Genomic DNA, 24,220 nt, shown 5'->3' with positions numbered 1-24,220 from the left:
GGGAGAGCCTTCTCTGTGGGGGCACCAGCCCTCTGGAATGAGCTGCCCCTAGAGGTATGATCCCCGACCTGCGTACCTTTCGCCGTGCCCTGAAGACTCTTTTATTCCAACAAGCCAGGCTGGCCTAATAGGAATTTTTAAATTGGGTGTTTGTTAGTTTTTAATTTTGTGGGCCAAATTTTATATATTTGTTTTTAAATTGTTCTTAAATTTTGTGGTTTATATGTGTTTTAATATGGCTGTACACTGCCCTGAGTCCTTTGGGAGAAGAGCGTTATGGAAGTTCAATAAAATCTAAATCTAAAAATCTAAGAGTCCCTGAGAATGTTATGCAACTTCCTCAAACAGCGAGATTCGAAGATGTTGTCCAGGGCTGGTAGCTAGAGTCCAATAATATTCTGGGCAGTTTTAATGATTCTCTGTAGAGCTTTTTTGTCCTCTACAGAGCTGCTCCCATACCATGCAAGAATGCCGTATGTCAGGACACTCTCAATGGTGCTGCGATAGTAGGACAGAAGTAGATGCTGAGATAGATTTATCTTCCTGAACATTTTCAGGAAGTACAGCCTCTTCTGTGCCTTCTTCACAAGTTTAGTTCTGAGCTTAGTTCTATTATGAAGCTGCATTGGCCTTTCAGGGGGGCAGCAGAGCTGGGGAAGTCCATTGTTATGAGATGGAATATTGAGACAATGGGGGGCGTGTTCCTAATTGAGGATGGAATCTTGAGGTTTTTCATCTTGTTAAAAGGTAAAGGTTTCCCTTCACTAGTCATGACCAACTCTAGGGGGCATTGCTCATCTATGTTTCCTAGCTGAGGGAGCCAACATTGTCCAAAGATGATTCCATAGTCACATGGCCAGCACAACTCTATGCTCAGATGCCTGGAACTCAGTTACCTTCCTACTGAAATGGTACCTATTTATCTAGTCACATGTGCATGCTTTCAAACAGCTAAGAAACTGGGGCAAGTAACAGGAGTTCACCCCATTGTGTGGTGCTTGAGTCTTGAACCTGGGACATTAGCTTTCCATCTGAGATGTATTTGTATGTATATATGAGTGGTGCGGTGGCCTAGAAGTGGGAGCTCTTGCCTCATAATCAGGAGTCTGTGAGTTTGATCCTAGGTAGAGGCAGATATTTCTCTCTCTGGGCATGATGAGCATATATCTGCTGAAGATTACTATACATTGGCAACAGGAAGGGCATCCGACCACTAAACACTCGACTCCATTCAGTCGCCCAAACTCCACCCTGCAAGGGATTATGGGGTTATTAAAAGACGACGATGTATTTGTATGTATATAGGTAGAGATGGAAATATATATTTAGCATGTTGTAGGAAGCCAGTTTCTGCTAACATTCAATTTCCAATTTGGAAATGTTATTTTGAATAGAATTGCCAATAGAATTATCTCTGAGAAGAGGCTCAAATCTAGGCTAACTAGCTTCAATCAGCTTGTCTTTAGGGTTTTGGTAGTTAACAATTTGAAATGTCTTTTGGTATACATGGGCTCAAATCACAGAAAGGTGCCAATTATCTTTCTGGCTGACTGTCAAATTCTCTGAAAACTTTGTGCTATATTTTCCCGCATGGTTATTGAAATGATTAGAGCAAATGTAAGTTCTTCCTTGGGACTTCAGCATGCACCCACATTTATACAAACAGTCTTGGGAATGTGTTTTGGCATGCCAGACATGTGAAAAGCATGGGAATGTAAGAACAGAAGAAACATTTTTTCATAAATATTTATTACAGGTGAGATATGAATTATTATGTAAATCATAGATGAAAAAAGGATATAAAAGGAGAAGTCTTTTCACCTGACACGGAAAATGCAGTTGTCTCTGATTAGTGTGTGCTTCACATAGACTAGCTAAGCAATTTACTTTACAGGCCTTGATGTAGAAATGAGTTCGTCACTTAATTTTGCGAATGTTGAGCCATGCTAAATTAACTCAGGAATCTTTTGATACTTTTTTTTTTGTTGCTTGTTTTTAATTTGTGCTGGATTGCTGCTTTAGTAAAAAGAGAGAAAGACACATTTTGCCTCAGAGAATCATTTGAAGATAAATACTGTGTGTGTCAAAGACCTCAGGAGCAGCGGTGTGTTTCACATTTTGTTGCTACTGGTTCACCACGCTCGAGCACGCTCACTTTGTGTGTGTGTGCACCTTCTGCGCATGCGCCCGGCAGTGGTGGGTTTCAATTTTTTTTTACTAGCGGTTCTGTGGGCATGGCTTGGTGGGCGTGGCAGGGGAAGGATACTGTAAAATCTCCATTCCCTCCCCAATCCGGGGGAAGGTTACTGCAAAATCCCCATTTCCTCCTGATCAGCTGGGATTTGGGAGGCAGAGAATAGATGGGGGCGGGGCCAGTCAAAATTTTTACTACCGGTTCTCCGAACTACTCAAAATTTCCACTACCGGTTCTCCAGAACTGGTCAGAACCTGCTGAAACTCACCTCTGGCGCCTGGCCTTCTGTGCATGCGCTTTGCTCACGCGCCCATCTTCTGCACATGCGCCCGGCCTCAAAACCGTGTCTAAATAGGATGGCATAGAGACGGGGTAGAGGGTTGGGCCCGCCCGCGATCTCCGCTACCGGTTCACCCTTACTGGTATGAACCAGCTGAATACCACCTCTGCTCAGGAGGTCCTATATCAGAGGGAAGTTTCACCATGCACTTCAAAGGTGAAGCATGTCCAGTGCCTGCTGAGCTAAAGGCTGAACTATATCAAAAACAAAAAGGGGATTTTCTTTTTTTCCACTTTTTTTCTGGTTTAATATAAGGCCACATGGAGATTAGAAATTTCATCTTTGGTTTCCTAGTGAAGGCATGGGTGTCCATGAGGACAAATAACATCACACCTGTCATGACATCTTCACTCAAACGATGTGGAGAATGCAATTTGCATTGCTTGCACGCATGGCTTTATTGTGGCTTGTCCTTGTGCTGAATTGCACAACTTTTGCTATTTTTGTCTACAAAACCTGGTTCCAGGTTGAAGTGAGGAAACAGGTTTCTGTGGTGTGGAATATAGTCTGGATTACCAGGAGGGAGGGGGTGCTTCCCAGAGGGCAAAGCGGCAGTGGAACTTGAAAAGTTTGGTTGGCATGAAGAGGGTTAAAGTAGCTCCTGCCTACATTTCTCAGGATATATCTATAGTTATGCAAACAGTTACTTTAATCTGGCAAGATTCTGTCTATAGGTGAAGAATAATAAAGAAAAGTACTCCAAAGTAACTCCATGTGTTGCAGAGATGGTATTCAGCAGGTTCTGACCAGTTCTGGAAAACCGGTAGCGGAACTTTTGAGTAGTTTGGAGAACCAGTAAATACCACCTCTGACTGGCCCCGCCCCCATCTATTCTCTGCCTCTCAAGTCCCAGCTGATCGGGAAGAAATAGGGATTTTGCAGTAACCTTCCCCTGGAGTGGGGTGGGAATGGAGATTTTACAGTATCCTTCCCCTACTATGCCCACCAAGTCATGCCCACAAAACCATTCCATGTCCACCAAGCCACGCCCACAGAACTGGTAGTAAAATTTTTTGAATCCCACCAAACTGATGTGTTGTTCTTGATTCTTGGGGCCTCATAGCTCCTTTGATCACAACTAAAGCAGAAGCTACCTATAGGACCGGGGCTGGACTCAAGAGCCACGTATGCCCTTAACCTACATTAAAAAAGGGAAATTGCTTTTCAAATCAATTTAAATGTTCCCCCATTTCATCCATCTCGCAATCTGCCCATCTGATCTATTGCAGATACATTTGAAGGGGAAATAAATTATTTGGCCAACTCAGTGGCACATCCTGTATTCCTAAGGAGAATTTGAAGAGGTGCTAACGTTTATTTATTTGAATGTAGAACATTCCCCCGCCCCCCGGGATGACTTACCCTTTTAAAAGCAAGAACAATAAAAGCTAGAAAATAAATCATGTATGTTTGGGATTAAAAGCATACATAGCGGACTGAAAAAACAACTGACAGGTATTCAACAGCCATCTCGCCTCCAAGGCTCGGGAAAACAGCCAGTGTTTGAAAGACTTTCAGAATATAATTAGGGTTGGATCCAGGTGGATCTCTGTGGGGAAGGGCTCTCAAAGGTCCCTCTTGCTAAACAGGAAAAAAAATCTGCCTGGAAAATAGGGTCAGGGTTCAAATTAACACCCCCAATGAAAGAAAACTCCGAGGCTTGAGATTTCTCAAAGGTCCATTTTATTAGAGATGTCATATTGGCACATCTGGGAAAACCTGAATCAGAAAGCTTCCAGGTATTCCCCACCCAAGTGAAAGTTCAAGTCCCTGCCCAGCACCCACTTATTTATTATTTATTATTTATTTATTTTATTAAATTTCTATACCGCCCTTCTCCCGAAGGACTCAGGGCGGTGAACAGCCAGAAGATAAAACACAGAGATACAAAATTTAAAATAGATTAAAACGGATTAAATAATTTGGCTGAATTTTAAAATACCCCATAATTAAACAGATTAAAATTTGTGTTTAAAATTTAAATTTAAAAAAGGAGAAGATTTAGGCCAGGCCAGCTTGATGAAATAAAAACGTTTTAAGCGTGCGATGGAAGGTGTCCATCACATCGTCCAATCATCCACCATTCAAATTGGAGATACCTCGCAGTCATCCGATTCCAGGTGCCAGGGCAAGGCGTCCTTGACTCTCTGAGAAAGGAATGTTATTTTGACTACATGTCACCTATACTCTATGCAATACGCCCCTCCCATTTTCCCACAGTAGAAAATGTGGCAGGCCTGAAGCAGGGGTGAAAAGCTACTGGTTCGCACTGGTCCGGGCGAACTGGTAGTGGCGGCGGGTGGTTCAGAGAACTGGTAGCGGCGGCAGCACGAGGCTCCACCCACCTACCCAGACATCCTTACTTCCTGGTTTTAACCAGGAAGTAACCTGGTTTTTACCCTCTGCGCATGCGCGGAAGGCTTTGTGCATGCGCAGAGGGTCCAAAATTGCACGGGAGGTGCACGCACACTTCCGAACCAGTAGGGAAGGTAAGTAGATTTCACCCCTGGCCTGAAGGCCCAACTGTAAAAGATGGCTTCCACATCTGACAATAGCGTTGTGTAAATGATTGATTGATTGATTTAAATACATTTGTAAGCTGTTCTAATCAAATGTGTTTCCAGACAGCAGCATACAAATGTTAAAATAAAAAGTGTAAAAACATAGGCATATATATACTTATGCATCTTTTGTTTAAAACCAAAACAACCCCCCCCCATAAAATTTATAATAAAACATACAAGTCCTGGAATCGGATGTCCTGGAAATGATTACTCATTCTCTTATCTCCCTTAAATTGACTACAGGTAGTTCTCAACTTATGACCATTCATTTAGCAATCCTTCAAAGTTACAATGGCACTGGAAAAAAGTGACTTAATGTCAGGGTCCCAAGTAATAAATCCATTGCAAGCAAGACTCTGAGGGCATTTGAATTCCTCAAACTTACCACTGGTCCTATAATTACAAGTGTTACCGCATCCCTGACGTTAGGTGAACAAAATTTGTGCACTTAGCAACTGGCATGTATGTATGATTGTTGCAGTATCTTGGGAACACGTTATCACCATTTGCACCCTTTCCCAGCTGGCTTCCAACATGTAAAGTCAATGAGAGAAGAGAAGCCGGATTCACTTAACAGCCATGGGACTCATTTAATGACTGCAGTGTTTTGCTTGGACTTCACAAGGTCATTGTTGTTTGGAAAATAGAAGAGGAAGAAGTATTAGATATGTTTTTTTTTCACTTTAAGCTATTTACAAAATTAATATGGGGCTCAACTTCATATTTCAAGCCTGAGCTACAAATATACAAATACCAAAGATGATGACACTGAATAGCTAATAACCCACATAACCAGAGCCTAAGATAAAAAAAAAAAATCTCAATTTATCACAAAACCAACATTAAAGTAAATCAACTAAATATATAGGAGTGCTTATTTAACAGTGAATCTAGAAAGAGAGCAGAGAACAGCAACAAAGAGGATTAGGGGACTGGAGGCTAAAACATATGAAGAACAGTTGCAGGAACTGGGTATGTCTAGTTTAATGAAGAGAAGGACTAGGGGAGACATGATAGCAGTGTTCCAATATCTCAGGGGCTGCCACAAAGAAGAGGGAGTCAAGCTATTCTCCAAAGCATCTGAGGGTAGGACAGGAAGCAACCAATGGAAACTAATCAAAGAGAGAAACAACCTAGAAATAAGGAGAAATGTCATAACAGTGAAAACAATTAATCAGTGGAACTTCAGAAGTTGTGGCTGCTCTATCACTGGAAGCTTTTAAGAAGAGACTGGACAGCCACTTTTCTGGAATGGTATCGGGTTTCTTGCTTGAGCAGGGAATTAGATTAGAAGACCTCCAAGGTCTTTCAACTCTGTTATTCTATTAACAGCCTGTCCTAAACGCTTAAGGAAGCATCTTCAAAGATGCTTTTCTGGCGGAAATTTCTTTAAAAAGTACAGATTCACGATCATTTCTCTGGGTGAACGTGATACCTTTTTGCAACGGAAAGCACGGTTATACCATTGTGAGTGACAGACTGATCTAGAAATCACGAAGCAACATTTCCCTTTAAGAATTATTAATCTTCCCTGCCAGCTATACAATTACCATGCCAACAATTAACTAATCAGAAATTTATACTGGAAAAAAAAGATATCTATCAGCTATTATCTAGGAAGCCGGAATATTAGACAGATCTGAAAAAAACGGGAGATAGAATCTCACTTTCCCTGAATCAAACCACGGTGGTTTAGAGCAGAGGTGGTATTCAGCAGGTTCTGACCAGTTCTGGAAAACCGGTAGCAGAAATTTTGAGTAGTTCAGAGAACCAGTAAATATCACTTCTGACTGGCCCCGCCCCCATTTATTCTCTGCCTCCCAAGTCCCAGCTGATCGGGAGGAAATGGGGATTTTGCAGTAACCTTCCCCTGGAGTGGGGAGGGAATGGAGATTTTACAGTATCCTTCCCCTGGAGTGGGGAGGGAATGGAGATTTTACAGTATCCTTCTCCTGCCACGCCCAGCAAGCCACGCCCAGCAAGCCACACCCACAGAACTGGAAGTAAAAGAAATGAAATCCCACCACTGGTTTAGAGACAACTGTCTTGGCAGCCCCCTTCCCCAAATCTCATTCAGTTTGATAGCAGAGAAATGCAGATATGAGCTAACCTAGATATGTGAACAGTTTGTCTCAGTCCAATAGCCTCCCTTTCTCCTAGGATTTCAACCTTAAGGCTGAATATCATGATGGATCTTATCTGGTTGAACTTTGTCAGCAGATAAATTTGAAATCCAGAGTCAAATCATGCTGGAAGTTCACAGTTGGCTCTGCAACATGTCAGGAGTTGTTGTTGTTGTTATTGTTGTTGCTATTACTACAACCACCACTGTTATAAAAATAGATAAAGTGCATGACAGGCACCAAGGGGAATCTTTTGATATTTATATCAAAAGATTTACAGTGGGGACTCCAGGCCTATAATACAAATTTGATGACTTGTTTAGAATATGTATGAGGGAACATGTGGGACCAACAGCTCATGTTTTAAACATTTCCTTAGGAAGATATCCTCTGCAGTCAACACAACAAGCCCTTCTCCTATGATTCACGGAAAGAGAGATTCTATCTCTCCTTGTTTTTCAGATCTGTCTAACATTCCGGCTTCATAGGTAATAGCCGATCAATACCCTCTTTTCAGTATAAATTTCTGATTAATTAATTGTTGGCTTAGTAGTGGTATTAACTGTCAGGGAAGATTAATAATTCTTAAAAGGAAATGATTCTTAGTGATTTCTAGTTCAGTCTGTCTCTCACAATGGTGACATCTTGCTTTCCAAGTGCACCCAGGGAAATGATTATGAATCGGTAACTTTTTACGAAAAATAAGCAGAAAAGCATCTTAGAATAGAATAATAGAGTGGGAAGGGACCTTGGAGGTCTTCTAGTCCAACCCCCTGCTTAGGCAGGAAACCCTACACCACTTCAGACAAATGGTTATCCAACCTCTTCTTAAAAACCTCCAGTGCTGGAGCACCAAAAACTTCTGGAGGCAAGTTGTTCCACTGATTAATTGTTCTAACTGTCAGGAAAGTTCTCCTTAGTTCTAAGTTGCTTCTCTCCTTGATTAGTTTCATTGGAGATGCTTCCTTGGGCCTTTAGGACAGTCTGTTAAATAAGCTCTACTAGGTAGTTAATGAATTCACTTTAATGCTGGTTTGATGGTAAACTGAGAATGTTTTTTTCCCCCTTGGACCTAGGCTCAGGTTAGATGGATTATTAGTTGCCCCATGTTATCATTGCTTGGTTTTATTATTTTATTTTATTTTATTCATATCCTACATTTATTAATTTTGTACCAATAAAGGAGAACATTTGAAGCTCAGGTTTGAAATGTGGGGTTGAACCCCCTACAGATTTTGTAAACAGCTTAAAAAAGTGAGAAACATATTCTAATGAATGAGTAATAATTTCCAGGACAACACATTCCAGAAAAGGTTTGGAACCTTTTGCATGGGAACTTTAGTTCTAGCCTGCTTTTGCTGAACCAGTAATCTCTAGTAAAAGAACTCATCACTTCCAAGGAGTCGAGAGTCTTTCTTTCTTAGGGACATAGCAGGGGCAAGCCTGACAAGTCCTTGGGCAGAACCTGATAGGTGAACATATCTTCTTAATCACATTTTCATCTGTGGGGATCTCTTCACCTTTCCAATTCTGTGGAAATAAATTCTATCTGCAGTTATTACATGGATAATCAAATATACATTTTCTTTACTATAAGTTTCTGGTAAAATCCCCAACAGGAATATCTCAGGTTTTAAATCAATATGCTGCTGCATCATCTTCTCCAACCACATACGAATTCTTGCCCAATATTTTTTTGCTTCTACACATGTCCATCACATATGATCCAGTCTCAACATCTGATTGACTGAATAACCAACAATATTTTTTTTTATTAAAACAAAGAAAAAAGAAAATTAGAACAGCATATTACAGAGCATTTTATTCTTCTGGGTAAAAAAGTCATTCTTGGCACCACCTGCAGTAGAAATGGATGCAATGGACGTTGAATGGTGAACCCTGACAGCTTCTTCTTAAAACGGCCAACCCCAGAGTGAAAGGAGTATCTGACAAGTTTCTTAACCTTGGACATTTGTTCTCAAGCTTTTAAACCTTTGCATTCCCAAGTTGATTTGCCAAAGCAGTTAGAAAGGTCACTATTGTCACTAGACTTTAAAAAAAAAAGAACATTGACGAAATTCCCCGTATAATTTTTCTTCGGGCAGAGATGCCAGGAGACTCCAGCACCTTATCTGACCTATTCAATCTGCCATTTTCTTCTCTTCCGAATGTCATCTTTTGCATTTCAAGCAAATGTTTTCCTCATAGTGTCAGTTTATTCCATGATTAGAAAGTGAAACTAGGTTTGAGAAAGGAAGGGAAAAAATGGGAAAAGGTTCTTTGCAGAGGTGGAATTCAGCCGGTTTGGGCAAACCGGTAGCGCCAACGATCAGTTGGCTCCACCCACCCGCTCCCGCTTCATCCTGTCCTTTATTCCCTGCTTTGTAGCTCATCTCAATTGCACGGCACAGCTGATTCCCCCCCCCGTTGTTCTACTTACCATTGCCGACGTGGAAGATAAGCAGCTGAGCTTCTATATGCTCCATTTTCAGTGCTGTGCGCAAGCATCTTAAACAAAATGTGCACTCACCGAACTGGTTGTGAAACCGGCAGCATTCCACCACTGGTTCTTTGGCGCTCTTAAATGCATCAAGAGGTGGGGTGCAAAATTAGAGGAGTAGTTAGAGAACCCCTTGCTGGTGTCAAGCTTTTTCAGAGCTCAAACTGAAAGTGATGGGGTTTTTTTTATGCAGGATACTCACAAAGTTCTTCTTAGCAAGATTTATTGTGAAGAAAGGCACGAAGAAGCAAGTATTCCAGCAATTGAATTATTGACTATTTAGAATCACTGTATCCCTATCTACATTAAAGACACCAGCCGTGGTGGCGCAGTGGTTAGAATGCAGTATTGCAGGCTATTTCTGCCAACTGCCAGCAGTTCGATTGTCACTGGCTCAAGGTTGACTCAGCCTTCCATCCTTTCAAGTTGGGTAAAATGAGGACCCAGATTGTTGGGGGGCCATATGCTGACTCTATAAACCACTTAGAGAGGGTTGTAAAGCACTGTGAAGTGGTATTTAAATTTAAGTGCTATTGCTATTACTATAGTGGGAACTTTTTTTTTCGTATCAGCCTTCCTGAAACCTGGCAAGCAAGCTGGGGTTTTTTTTTTTGTTGATAACAGAGAAGCTTGCTAATGTCCAGTTACAAAATGGTCTCTTGAAACTTGATTGGCCTTTAAAGCAATTTTTATACTTGACCCTTTGCCAGGCTGCAAAATGTGACAGTGCTGTGAGTTGCAATGGAAAGGATAACTACTTAGTGTGCCAGGATCAGGAAATTGGTTGTGAGGCTGAGGTTCATGGATGTTAAATCCAGGTCATATGGCCTTTTCAAAAGTTTAAATCCCCAGTCCAAGTTTAATATATGTAACCAGCGGTTGGATTCAGCCGGTTCGGACCGGTTTGGGTGAACCAGTAGTAGTGACCTGCAAGCCCACCCACCCACCTGCCTCAGTGCTATGTCATCCTATTTATCCACATTTTCTAAGCCAAGTGCATATGTGCAAGCTGTGTGCGCGGGCAAAGTGCATGCACGGAAGGGGCACGCGAGAGCGCTCACATTTTTGGTGCTGGGCGAACCAGTTTTTAAATTATGTGAAGCCCACCTCTGTAGAATAGAATAGAATAGAATTTTTTATTGGCCAAGTGTGATTGAACACACAAGGAATTTGTCTTTGGTGCATATGCTCTCAGTGAACATAGAAGACAAGATACGCTCGTCAAGAATCATAAAGTACAACACTTAATGATAGTCATAGAGTACAAATAAGCAATCAAATCATACTAGGAAACAATATCAATATAAATTGTAAGCAACAAGGTTACAGTCATACAGTCTTAAGTGGGAGGAGATGGGTGATAGGAACCATGACAAGATTAATAGCAGTGCAGACTTAGTAAATAGTTTGACAGTGTTGAGGGAATTATTTGTTTAGCAGAGTGATGGCGTTTGGGAAAAAACTGTTCTTGTGTCTAGTTGTTCTGGTGTGCAGTGCTCTATAGTGTTGTTTTGAGGGTAGGAGTTGAAACAGTTTATGTCCAGGATGTGAGGGGTCTGTAGATATTTTCACAGCCCTGTATGTAACGGTGTGTGGGGGAAGGACCTTGGGAGACAGAGGGAAGAGCCATAGAGAGGGAAATGGTTGGATAAGAGGCAGCTGAGTCCACAGAAAGAATGGGATGTGGCAAATGTTTCAGCAGGGACCTTGCCTGGTTTATTGGACTGAAAAGGTAATGGAAGAAAAATATACTTTCAGATTTGTAAAATTGTGTCAATGTCACCTTACAATGAAGAAAGAGTTCATCTGGGCATGCTGCTTGTCTGGACATCTTAAGAAGGCTGATAATATGGCTTAGGCCCGGGGTACCTGGTGGACCATCTGCAGCCAGCGACAGCTCCCCTTCGCCCGGTGCGCTCTCACAGGGAGGGCCTCCTTGGGGTCCCTTCGGCCAGACAGTGTTGACTGGCGACTCCCAGGGAGCGGGCCTTCTCTGTGGGTGCGTCTACTCTATGGAATCAGCTCCCCCTGGAGCTCCAGATTGCCCCTGACCTTCGCTCTTTCCGCCGTGACCTCAAAACATGGCTATTTGGCCTGGCCAGATTGGACTGAAGGGGTTTTTTAAAGGGATTTTATTGGTTTTTATATTTGTATATTGAATTTTATGTGTTTTTATCATTGTGAGCCGCCCTGAGTCCTTTGGGAGAGAGGGCGGCATACAAATTTAAATAAATAAATAAATAAATAAATAAATAAATAAATAAATAAATAAATAAATAAATAAATAACTGAATAGGCCTTCCTACTGAATGTCTATGGCAGAGACATCCAGAGACATCCAGCATAGATGGTTGGAGAATTCTGGGAGTTGAAGTCCACAAGTCTTAAAGCTGCCAAGTGTGAAGACCTCTGGTCTATGCCGATTCTCAGTCATTCAGGTCATAGTTATCCCAAAGGTGCTTTTTTCAAAAGGCAACTGGACTTTGTTTTTCCTTGAAGACGTTTCATTTCTCATCCCAGAAGCTTCTTCAGTTCGGACTGAACGGTGGAGGATGGAAGGATTTATATTCCTTGCAGTCAAAGAGTCCATTTACATCAAGAGTGGAAGGGATACAACACCATCTATCTCCTGTCTACAACAAAGTCCTTTCAGTCGTTCCAAGAAGATTCCACACCCATTTGCACTATTCAAGTTACCCTGAGGGCACAGATAAACTCCCAAGTGGCCTCAATGGCTCTCAGAAAGAGTAATAACAACCAGACAACTGCAAGGAATACAAATCCTTCCATCCTCCGCCATTCAGTCAGAACTGAAGAAGCTTCTTGGATGAGCAGCAAAATGTCTTCGAGGAAAACCAAAGTCCAGTTGTCTTTTGAAAAAGCACCTTTGGGTCTTACTGCTGAGTTGTGGCAGAACAAGAGCCTCTTTCTAGGAAAGTGGTGTTAGCATTTGGAGGAAGGTGCTCGGATCAGCTCCAGTTTGCTCTAAATCATCAATTCAATCCAATTAGATTACCAGAATTAATGTGGAAAATCGGGTCAGTTTGATCTGATTGCCTGAATATCAAAAGGCTTTCTGTATCAATAATTGGATCCCCAAGCTTCTGAACTGACCCCAGTTATTCATCCATGGGGAAGGCTGATTAAATTTAGACATTTTACAATCAAATCTCTGAATCAATACTGCATGCATCCCTAATTCTGATCTTACGTAAGCAAAATCTGTGCTCCAGCATTGAGTGGTGATATCTCTACAATGCTGAGGATTCACTTTTCACAGCATTGCTTTAATTTTCCTCCTATAAAAGAAAAAAGAAAAAAGAAAAAAAGAAAAAAGAAATTATAGAATGGAGCTTTCTCTGCTTTCCTCAGCCTGCACCTTTTACTCCCTGAAAATGTTCATGGATTATGGAAATCAATGGAAAATTAGTGTACTTTGCTCAATATGGGGTTGGCCTTGAAGACCATCCAGAAGCTACAGTTGGTTAAAAATTGGAATTGGGTAAGTCTAGTTTAATGAAAAGAAAGACTAGCAGTGACACAACAGCAGTGTTCCAATATTTAAAGGGTTGCCACAAAGAAGAAGGAGTCAAGCTATTCTCCAAAGCACCTGAGAGCAGGACAAGAAGCAATGGATGGAAACCAATCAAGGAGAGAAGCAACCTAGAACTAAGGAGAAATTTCCAGACAGAACAATTAAACAGTGGAACCGCTTGCCTTCAGAAGTTGTGGGTACTCCATCACTTAAGAAACGACAGGACAGCACTTGTCTAAAATGGTATAAGGGCCATGATGGCGAACCTATGGCATGCGTGCTTGAAGTGGCACACGGAGCCATGTTGCCTGGCACACACGGCGGCATCCGTTCCTCTCCCAGATTTCTGCACACACAATGATCAGCTAGCCTTTGTGCATATGGCAGTGCCAGAAACCGGAAGAGCTGGTATTCTGTTTTCCGGCGTGAGCATGCATGCCGACCAGCTGTTCGTCTGCATGCATGCACAGCAGTAACCAGAAAACTTGCTGGCCGGCGCGCAAGTGCACGCCGGAAACCAGAAGTACCTTATCCGGCACCCTCTTCCTGGTCGCGGCCTTGATAAGCGAAGTGCTCTCTTTTCGGCATTTGGTGCTGCACACTCACCGGTGCGTGCTCCCTTTTCGGCACTCAGTGCCGAAAACATTTGCCATCACTGATATAGGGTCTCCTGCTTGAACAGGAGGTTAGACTAGAAGACTTTGAAGGTCCCTTCCAATTCTGTTACTCTGTGTTCTGCCCCAGCTCCAGATTCCCGAGGATATTGACACACACTAACGGTCCTTATCAAATTTATTAAGTAGCAAGAATAAACCAAAGTCCGGCAAAGGTTGGCAACCAGCCCAGAAAACAAGATACGATAAGACTTTTCCAAAAATGCTCTGATGATAATTACAAGTGGTTTCCAGCAAGAAACTTATTAACTGCGTGTGACTTAAATAGGCTAAGGGAGTGGCCAATTATCCTCAAGCCCTACTCTCGAGGAGACCTCCTCCTCCTGAGTAGCCACTCCTGCCTTTTGGCAGCCCTGCATGCTCGAGCATTGAGGAGAGGCTCCTCCACTTCGCTCTCTCCACTTGAAGGAGCCTCTGGAGGTTCTGAAGGCCCTGGCTGAGTCTCTGCCTCTGGCACCACATCGTCTTCGACCTCCTCGCTGTCCGACGCGAGCGCCAGCTGCGCAGGCTGCTGGCGTGACACCACACCAGCCTCCTCTTCGTTGGGATCAGCTACGATCCGTGCAGGCCGCTGGTGGGCCACAACACTCTGTTAGTGACAGAATGCAACATGAACACGTTATCCCACTGTTTTGTGAGATACATTGATTACCAGTAGGTTACTAGTAATGTTTCTGGGTGCAACCTGAGGTACTGGCTCTCACTTTTAAAGCCTTTCAAAGCATATGATTGGGTGAATGGAGGTGAACTGAAGGACTGCCACTCTCTAATTGTTTTTGCCCATCCAATTCAGTAAATTAGAGTGAATGCACTCTGGATCCCATCAATTTAGCAATATTTAGCACCTTATCGTTGTCCATGGGGTTGCGATGGGTTGGACACGATTTCGCAACTAACAACAACAAGCAACTTATCAGAACTCAGGAACTATGCCTATTGTGTTGCAATTCCTGCTCTCTGGAATGATTTCCCCTCCCCAGAGATTTGTGTGGCTTCCACTCTTATGCTATTAGGAAAATGTTGTTCCCCAAGATTTGGGGGACTGGAACTTTTTTTTGATGGGTTCCAGTCCCTCAAAGGATGCCCCCCGAAGGAGCCATGGTGGCACAGTGGTTAGAATGAAGTATCGCAGGCTAACTCACTGCTCGCTGTCAGGAGTTCGATTCTGATCGACTCAAGGTTGACTCTACCTCCCATCCTTCTGAGGTCAGTAAAATGAGGACCCAGATTGTTGTGGGCAAAAGGCTGACTCTCTAAACTGCTCAGAATGTGCTGTAAAGCACTATGAAGTGGTATATAAGTCTAAGTGCTATTGCTTTTGTCCTTTTGCTTGTTGTGATTCTATTTTAAATACTTTGCTCTTCTGGTCAATTCTTTCTTTTATGCTTCTATATACGTACAAAATATACTTCTATATTTTGGATCTTAGTTGGAAGCTGACCAGAGTTGTTTTGGATATGGGAAGTCAAGTCAAGTCAAGTCAAGTCAACAGTAAAGTAAAGTAAAGTAAAGTAAAGTAAAGTAAAGTAAAGTAAAGTAAAGTAAAGTAAAGTAAAGTAAAGTAAAGTAAAGTAAAGTAAAGTAAAGTAAAAAGTCAAGTCAAGTCAAGTCAAGTCAAGTAGAAAGTAGAGTAAGTGACAGTGATTTTCCCTAAATCCATTAAACCAGCCTCTTAATGGGACAATGCATCAGTTTTCCAATGTAACTCATAAGAGTATTAAAATGAAATCCAACAACGCAATATTTGAAAGTATTAATGGAAATACCTTATAAAAACCATCCGCCACATTTCTGTGCCAAAGAAATAAGTAAATGGTAGACCATTATAGGAACAACTAATTGCCTCACTTGAATTAAATCTCTAGCATTACATTTGTATTTATTTTAGAAACAATTATCATAACAAAAGCCCTCATCAGCCTATCTCGGCCAGCATTTATGCATTCATGTACAAAGGCTTATACGCCACTCTCACCAGAAAATAATTCTGAGCTGCTTACATGACTCCTCAACAACTACAATTAAAAGATGCATGAATCAAAAATTAAAATGACTAATGACAGCAATAAAATCATGATCATGGACTACCATGGAGTCATGTTCATCACAATACTCAACAGTTAACTGGTGTAGTTGCTGAGGAACAATTCAGGATTCTCTTATTCCCAAAGGTGCTTCAGAGGAGACAGGTCTTGATTGCCTTCTAGAACACGAGCAAGAATAGGACCATCCTTCTCTCTGGGAAATACAGGTGGTCCTCGATTTACGACCACAATTGAACCCAACATTTTGGTTGCTGAATACGACATTTGTTAAGTGAGCTTTGCTTCATTTTACCTTTCTGTTGTGGTCTACCAGCAGCCTGTGGAGCTGGCAGCAGAGTCGGACAGTGAGGAGGCTGGGGAGGACCATGGGCCAGTTCTGGAGTCTGGGGAAGGCTCGGATGAGGGCTCTGCGTCGGAGGCGGAGAAAGGGCCATCTGGGAGTTATGTGCTGCCTCCGGAGCCTCCAGAGTTGGACCTCAGCGAGGCAGAGGAACCTGTTTCCAGTGCGTGCTGACTCGGGAGTAGGGCTGGGAGATGATTGGCCCCTCCCATAAGACTTAAAAGAGGAGCAAAGGTATGTGGGCCTTTGCAGGAAGCAACATTGGTTCGTTCAGTTCAGCTTAAAGCCTGAAGCTCTGTTTGATTCTGGACTGTGTGGCTTTGCCTTTGGCAGCCTGTCAAGGTGGATTGGTGATTATCCTGAAGGACTTCTCCTAAAGGACTATTTACAACTAATTGGGACTCCTCTGTGAATGAACAGAATTCACAGCTGTTGCAATAAAAGAGGTTTTTGGGACTATTTATGTGTTTTAATGATTCAGGAAGCCTAGGTCAGAACACTTTCTTGCCACAGTTGTTAAGTGTATTGCTGCGGTTGTTAAATTAGTAACATGGTTGTTAAGTGAATCTGACTTCGCCATTGACTTTGCTCATCAGAAGGTCGCAAAAGGGGATCACATGACCCCGGGACACTGCCACCGTCATAAATAAGAGTCAGTTGACAAGCATCCAAATTTTGATCACGTGACCATGAGGATGCCACAACAGTCGTATATGTGAACAAAGGTCATAAGTCACTTTTTTCAGTGCCGTTGTAACTTCAAAAGGTCACTAAACAAATGGCTGTATGTCGAGGACTACCTGTATTGCTTCAGAGGAGGAGGGCTTCCTTGAAGAAGGCTCACCTCAGAGTATGTTATGGCAACAGTTCACAGAGGTTGGGTGTCAAGGTTCCAAGTAATACATCCCATTCAATAAGACTTTAAAAAGGAGCAAAGGCATGTGGGCCTTTGCAGGAAGCAACGTTTGTTCATTCAGTTCATCTTAAAGCCTGAAGCTCTGTTTGATTCTGGACTGTGTGGCTTTGCCAATTAGGTCTTTGGCAGCCTGTCAAGGGGGATTGGTGATTATCCTGAAGGACTTCTCCAAGGCAGGCAATTTCCTCAAAGAACATTTTATTGGGACATATCAAATTGGCACCTTCTTGGTGGAAAACCGGCTCTAAATTCCTGCCGGTTTTTCACCCAATTAAAAGTAAAACTTTGTCACTTCCCCCCAGAGTCTCTAGTCACAGGTTCCAATCACCATGTAGTCCAATTGCTAGGTGACCTCAGTCTCCACCTTTCGAACATCTGCACCAACATCCTTGATTCCCAGGGGTAAGAATTTTATTTAGGCTGCAACACCCCAGCTATCTCTATACCCTTCTCCCTGGTCCCTCAGCTCCAGCCCTGAAGCAGAGAGAAGAGAAACCTCCCTAGAGAAAAGCTACAAGGAGAAAATGGCCACAATTAGGCCAACTTCAGGGTTGACATTAGGACCTGCAACAAGCTTTCTTTATTCTTTACTCTATATTCTTTATTTTTATTTTATTTGATTTGTATACCGCCCTTCTCCAGCAGGACTCAGGGTGGTGAACAGCCGAGATAAAACAGAGCATACAAAATTTTAAAAACTTTACTGAGTTCAGTGCTCAGCACTGATGAAGTTACCTAGTTCGGGTAATGAAACGCCTGCAAGAACACAACCAAGCTCTGAGAGCACTGTTGGAAGAAATGTCCATCTGGGTTCAGTTCCAAGTGGGGGGAAAGACACTGGATTCATGGTGGCTGTTTGGAAAGATGGTTTAATGGTGGACAGGATCACATGGCTTGAGATCCCAGGCAAAAAAGGCACATGGGTGAGAGAGATTTATACCCTTTGTTGGGCTTTGAATTTGAGCTTGTATTCTGATTGGTTGTCAGACTCCCATGGGGCCATGCAGGGGTAACTTTGTAAGTTGTCTGTGTCCCAGGCTTGGTTGAGCCTTGCTGAGTGATGATGTAATGAAAAAGCTTTGGGCAATTCCTACTATGGTTCTGCCTAAAGGAGGTAGGTCTTTGTTATGTAGAATAGACTGGCCCAGGCCTTAATGGCCCATTGACAAGGGGGGTGGGGGGGCTGAGTTTCTGCCTCCCTTTTAGGGAAAATATTCTGCCCTTTTAATATTCCCTAAAATATGTCATTTTCCTAGGAGAGGGGTGGGTGCTAACTTCCTACAGCACCAAAGACCCCTCATTATCAAGCTCATCTGTGTTCTAGATATAATTGCCATCATCAAAAGTCAAAGCAGTAACCATTTCATCAGAAACCATGGGAATCTGTCCTCTTAAAAAAAATTAACAGTGCATTTATCCCTCAAAACCACAGGAAATCAATTGTCAGGGCATCCCACCTTCTGACTGGTCCTCCACCCGTTGCCACTTTAATTCCCTCCCTTTTAATTTATGAAACACTCTTGATGTTTTCCTGAGATGTTCCCCATGGGGTGAGCACCACGCCACAGATTGCAATGACATTTATCTCAAATTGTCGTTTCAATACACGCCGTGGAAACAATCTTTTTCCCCTATGCAAAAAAAAAGTCCCTATTGTTTCTCTAATATATGTTTGTAGAGATTCTCAATCATCCAGGTCTAATATATGTTTAGGAGGGATCATCTTTTCGTCTTCAACGCTGTCACGTAATAAAAATACAGCCATGAGCCAGAAATAATCAGTGTGTTGTCAGAGTACTTTTTTTTTTTTGACAATTAAGAAAAATGAATGCTTTTCCACCAGTGCTGGTATTCAGCCGGTTCAAAACGGTTCAGGCCGGCTCGGGCAAACCGGTAGTGGCAACCTGCAGCCTATGGGTGGGCCCTCCTGGCACTATGCCATCCTATTTAGCCACGTTTTCTAGGCTGCATGCATGTGTGCAAGCCCCACCTGCGAGCAAAGTACATGCGTGGAAGGCTGCACACATGCGCAGAAGGTGCATGCACGAGTGAAGCTGACGTGCACACGCGGACACTCACATTTTCGGTGCGTGGCGAACCAATGGTAAAATTATGGGAAACCCACCTCTGCTTCCCCTCCCCAAACTCACAAGAACAGCAGTGGTTTGTTCTGCTTCAACATTTACTGAAGCTTTTATGAATCCCTCTTGCCTGATTAAAGTGAAGGAATGACACCAGGGATGAAATCCAGAAGATTCTGACAGGTTCTGGAGAACCGGTAGCGGAAATTTTGAGCATTTCGGAGAACTGGCAAACACCACCTCTGGCTGGCCCCAGAGTGGGGAGGGAATGGGGATTTTGCAATATCCTTCCCCCAGGAGTGGGGAGGGAATGGGGATTTTGCAGTATCCTTCCCCTGCCACGCCCAGCAAGCCACACCACGTCCACCAAGCCACATCCACAGAACCAGTGGTAAAACAAATTTGGATTTCACCACTGAATGACACCCAACAAAACCCCAAAGAGACACAGATTGATTGGAATTCTCTTTTTAAGGGCCAATGTTTTGCATGTGTTTGATAATCAGAAAACAGATTCTAAAGCAGGGGTGTCCAATCTTGGCAGCTTTAAGACTTATGGACTTCAACTCCCTTCGAATTCTGATGTCCACAAGTTGCCAAGGTTGAACACCTCTGTTCTAAAGGATTGCCAACTGATTTATTTTCGCTAATACCAGCTGCTTGTCACTAACTGTTTGGATTGTGGAACACATACAGATGTTGCTTTCTGCCTTTCTAAAGAGAGTGGAGATCCATTGGGATGATTTGCTTTATTGTCACTCCTAATTTTCAGGCTACGTTTATTCTGAGAGTGGATATAACTGACTGAGTACATAGAAGTCCAGGATGAATATAGAACAGGCTTGTATGCATGTCTTATCCCTTACCCCTTTTAGCCTCTCATGCATTCAGATGAAAATTCACTTGAATGCAATCAGCAGTGGGTTTCAGATTATATTACTACTGGTTCACTGCACACATGCTCGCTGTGTGTGTATGTGGGCGCACCCAGTTTGTGCGCCCGCCTGCCTTCCGCATATGCACCTGGCCTTCTACACATGCACTTTCCTCGTGTGCACACCTTCTGTGTATGCACCCGGCCTCAAAAATCGAATGGCATAGAGCCAAGGCAATTTCCACTATTGGTTTGGGTGAACCAATCCGAACTGGCTGAATACCACCTCCGAATGCAATATGTAAGGGGTTGCCACAAAGAAGAGAGAGTCAACCAATTCCCAAAGCACCTGAAGGCAGAACATGTTTCCATCTAATCAAGGAGAGAAGCAACCTAGAACTAAGGAGACATTTCCTGACAATGAGAACACTTAATCAGTGGAATGACTACTTGCCTCAAGATTTGAACCAGCTTCTACAGCAATCTGTAGTGACAGATTAACAGAGTTGGAAGGGACTTTGTAGGTCATCTATTCTAGAAGTTGAGGGTGCGCCAACAATGAAGGATCTTAAGAAGAGATTGGACAACCAAGCCAAGAGCCTGGTGGCGCAGTGGACTAAGTGCTGTTAAAGTAGCACTTAGTTGCCAGCTGCCTGCAATTACTGCGAGTTCAAATCTCACCAGGCTCAAGGTTGACTCAGCCTTCCATCCTTTCGAGGTAGGTAAAATGAGGACCTGGATTGTGGGGGCAATAAACTGACTTTGTATAAAAAAGAACACCGCTTAGGGGGGCCCGAAAGCCCTACTAAGCAGGTATATACAAAAATATGAAGGCTATTGCTTAACGCATTGTAAGCTGCCCAGAGTCTCCGGAGAAGGGCGACATATAAATCGAACTAATAAATAAATAATAAATAAACCATTTATCTGCAATGGTACCCTGTTTTCCCCAAAATAAGACATCCCCTGATAATAAGCTTTTGAGTGCATGGCAATAAGGCCAAATGCTTATTTCTGGGTTCAAAAAAAATATATCTCCCCTGGTTACAGGAATTAAGTGGCGTCCAAATAGAATATCTTCTGTGGATAACGAAAAAGAAATACGACAAAAAAGCAACGTACATTATTCTGCATATAATAACGGCGGCAAGACTAGCCTTTGCACATTGTTGGAGAAACACAAATATATCCTTGGAAGACTTAATAATTAAAAAAGTCTTTGACTGTGCTGAAATGGACAAAATGACACTTGAGCTGAAAGCATTGATGGATTTGGAATATTATATAACATGGGAGAAGCGGTACAAAGAGATTGAGAATAGAAAAAAATTAGATAAGGTAGGATTGAATTTAGTTAGAAGGTATAGAGTAGAAGTGAAATATAGTAATATGTCATGTACTGTAAATGGTCACAGTTATGCACAAACGTTCTTCTTTTTGTATTTTAATTGTTGAAAATCAATAAAATATTTATTTAAAAAAAAGAATTAAGATCACACGAAGTGTTAATACCACTTTATATAAGGCCTTGGTAAGACCACCTTAGCTCAAATACTTTGGCCACCTAATGAGAAGGAAGGACTCACTGGAGAGGAGCCTAATGCTGGGAATGACTGTAGGCAAAACAAGAAGGGGATGACAGAGAACGAGGTGGCTGGATGGAGTCACTGAAGCAGTCAGCGTGAGCTTAAATGGATTCTGGACAATGATGGTATTCAGCCGGTTCAGACCGATTTGGGTGAACCGGTAGTGGCGACCTGTGCTTGTTGTGGCTCCGTTGCCTGAGCCTGGGCTATCGACAGAGTGGGGGAGAGGAGTTGGCAAGGCCTCCCTCTCCAGGACCCTCCTCTCTGGCAATGCCTCCGGAGGACACCGAAGGCCAAATGATAGGCTCAGAGCCAAGCACGTCCCCACAGCCACAGGTGGACAGCGTTGAAGAAGATAAGTGCTGGATGGACCCGCGACAGAGGTGCAGGGAGAAGCGTGCACAGCAGAGGGGAAGGCGTGCCAGAGATTAGCTGAGTCACTGGACCACACCCCACAGGGTATAAATGTGGGTGTGGTGGCCGGTTCAGTTTGTGACGAGCAAAAACTGGAAATGCTCCATGATCTTTGTATTACTGGACTTTGCCTGCTTTATCGGACTGCATTTGGATTAATCCTTGTATTGTTGACACTCTGCCTGTTTTATCGGAATGCTTGCAGTCTTATCTTTGTTTTGTGTGAGTAAAGTCTGAATTGGCAGCTAGCCACTGGGTTGCTGCCAGCTTTATCTTCAAAGAGTTTTGTTGTGTGGCTTATTAACTCTGGGCCGTCTCTGGGGGTGCGTGTGGGGTACGGGGACAGAACAGAGCTATGCCATCCTATTTAGCCACATTTTCTAAGCTGCGCGCATGCGTGCATTTTCGGTGTGCGGTGAACCAGTGGTAAAATTATGTGAAACCCACATCTGATTCCGGGGGATGGTAGAGGACAGAAAGGCCAGGATGAACATTGTCCATCGGGTCGCGATGAGTCAGACACCACTTCGCAACTAACAATAACAAAAATACCACCTTTGAATAATGCATCCAGTTCTCGGCTTGTCGTTCGTTCAGAATGTATTCGGAATGTATTCAATGACACAACCCGAACTAAAAGAATTAAGAAAATATATAGACAAGAATTTGGCCCGGGGTTTTATCACACCTAGTCGATCAAAGATGGCTGCCCCTGTCCTGTTTCGGGGGAAGAAAGACGGTGGTTTACGCTTATGCGTTGACTTCAGGGGTATCAATGCAGTGTGTGTGGAGCCCCTCTATCCACTTCCCTTAATGAAGGACCTGTTAGCTGCCCTAGCCACCGGTCGTATCTTTACGAAACTCGACCTACGCGAAGCGTATTATAGGATACGAATCAAACCAGGGGATGAGTGGAAAACAACATTCAATTGTCCCTTAGGAAGCTATCAGTTCCAGGTCATGCCGTTCAGACTACAGGGCGCCCCTGCGGTGTTCATGCAGTTCATCAATGAAGTGCTGCATGAACATCTGTACAGGGGTGTCCTTGTATATTTAGATGACATCTTGATTTACACGCAAACTGAAGAGGAACATATATCTCTGGTCCGACAGGTCTTAAACAAGTTATTAGCTGCTAGGCTGTACGTGAAACGATCCAAATGTGAGTTTCACAAAAAGAGGATAGACTATCTAGGCTATAGAATATCAGAGAGCGGGGTAGAGATGGATCCCAGAAAAGTCCAGGCAGTGCTTGAATGGCAGGCCCCTAGAACTAGAAAGCAATTACAGAGCTTTCTTGGCTCTGCCAACTTCTATCGGCAGTTCATTCCCAGATTTGCTGAAATAGCCCTACCACTAACGGATTTGTTACGGACCAAACCGGCCACGTGGTCGTCAGCGTGTCAAATGGCTTTCGAGCAGTTAAAAACACTCTTTGCTCAAGAACCAGTACTCAAACATCCAGACCCAACGCAGGCATCCGTAGTCCAGGCAGATGCTAGCGACGTGGCTGTAGGAGCAGTACTCCTACAAAGAACACAGCAGGGAGGGTTACAACCTTGTGCCTATACATCTAAAAAAGTTAACCACGACAGAGCGGGCATGGGCGATCTGGGAAAAAGAGGCATTCGCGGTCCGTTGGGCGTTGATGACATGGCGACATCTCTTGGAGGGGGCGTCTCATCCTTTTGAGGTATGGACGGACCATAAAAACTTAGAAGCCTTACAAACGCCCAGGCGACTATCTCCCAAACAGATAAGGTGGGCACAATATGTCCAGCGTTTCTCTTTCCGGTTGCGGTATGTTCCTGCTGGGAAAAACTTCCTGGCTGATGCGCTGTCCCGGATGCCACAGTATAATAGCAAACAAGAGGAAGTGATAGAACCTCTAATTGCACCTTCCCAAACCCTATTAAGACTTACGGAAGTCCAATCTTGGCAGGATACAGGGGTGACCGCTTCGGAGACCCGACACCAGTTTTGGTTGCTACCATGTAAAAAAGATATTGAGAGTCTAGAAAGAATGCAGAGAAG

General features: G+C 43.1%; 1 long non-coding RNA gene across 1 annotated transcript in view; it reads left to right on the top strand.

The window, feature by feature from the left end:
• The first annotated feature begins 769 nt into the window (after positions 1-769).
• The window catches only part of LOC117667733 (uncharacterized), a 55,465-nt gene continuing 32,014 nt past the window's right edge, over positions 770-24,220 (top strand). Inside the window, exon 1 of the long non-coding RNA XR_004592117.3 lies at positions 770-911. This is a non-coding gene — a long non-coding RNA (uncharacterized LOC117667733). The remainder of the gene's footprint in view (positions 912-24,220) is intronic.

This window comes from Pantherophis guttatus, chromosome 1, assembly GCF_059756535.1.
Source record: "Pantherophis guttatus breed Tessera chromosome 1, ASM5975653v1, whole genome shotgun sequence".
NCBI lineage: Eukaryota > Metazoa > Chordata > Lepidosauria > Squamata > Colubridae > Pantherophis > Pantherophis guttatus.
Note: the sequence above shows the minus strand (reverse complement) of the source record. Positions and strands in the feature narration are given on the sequence as shown.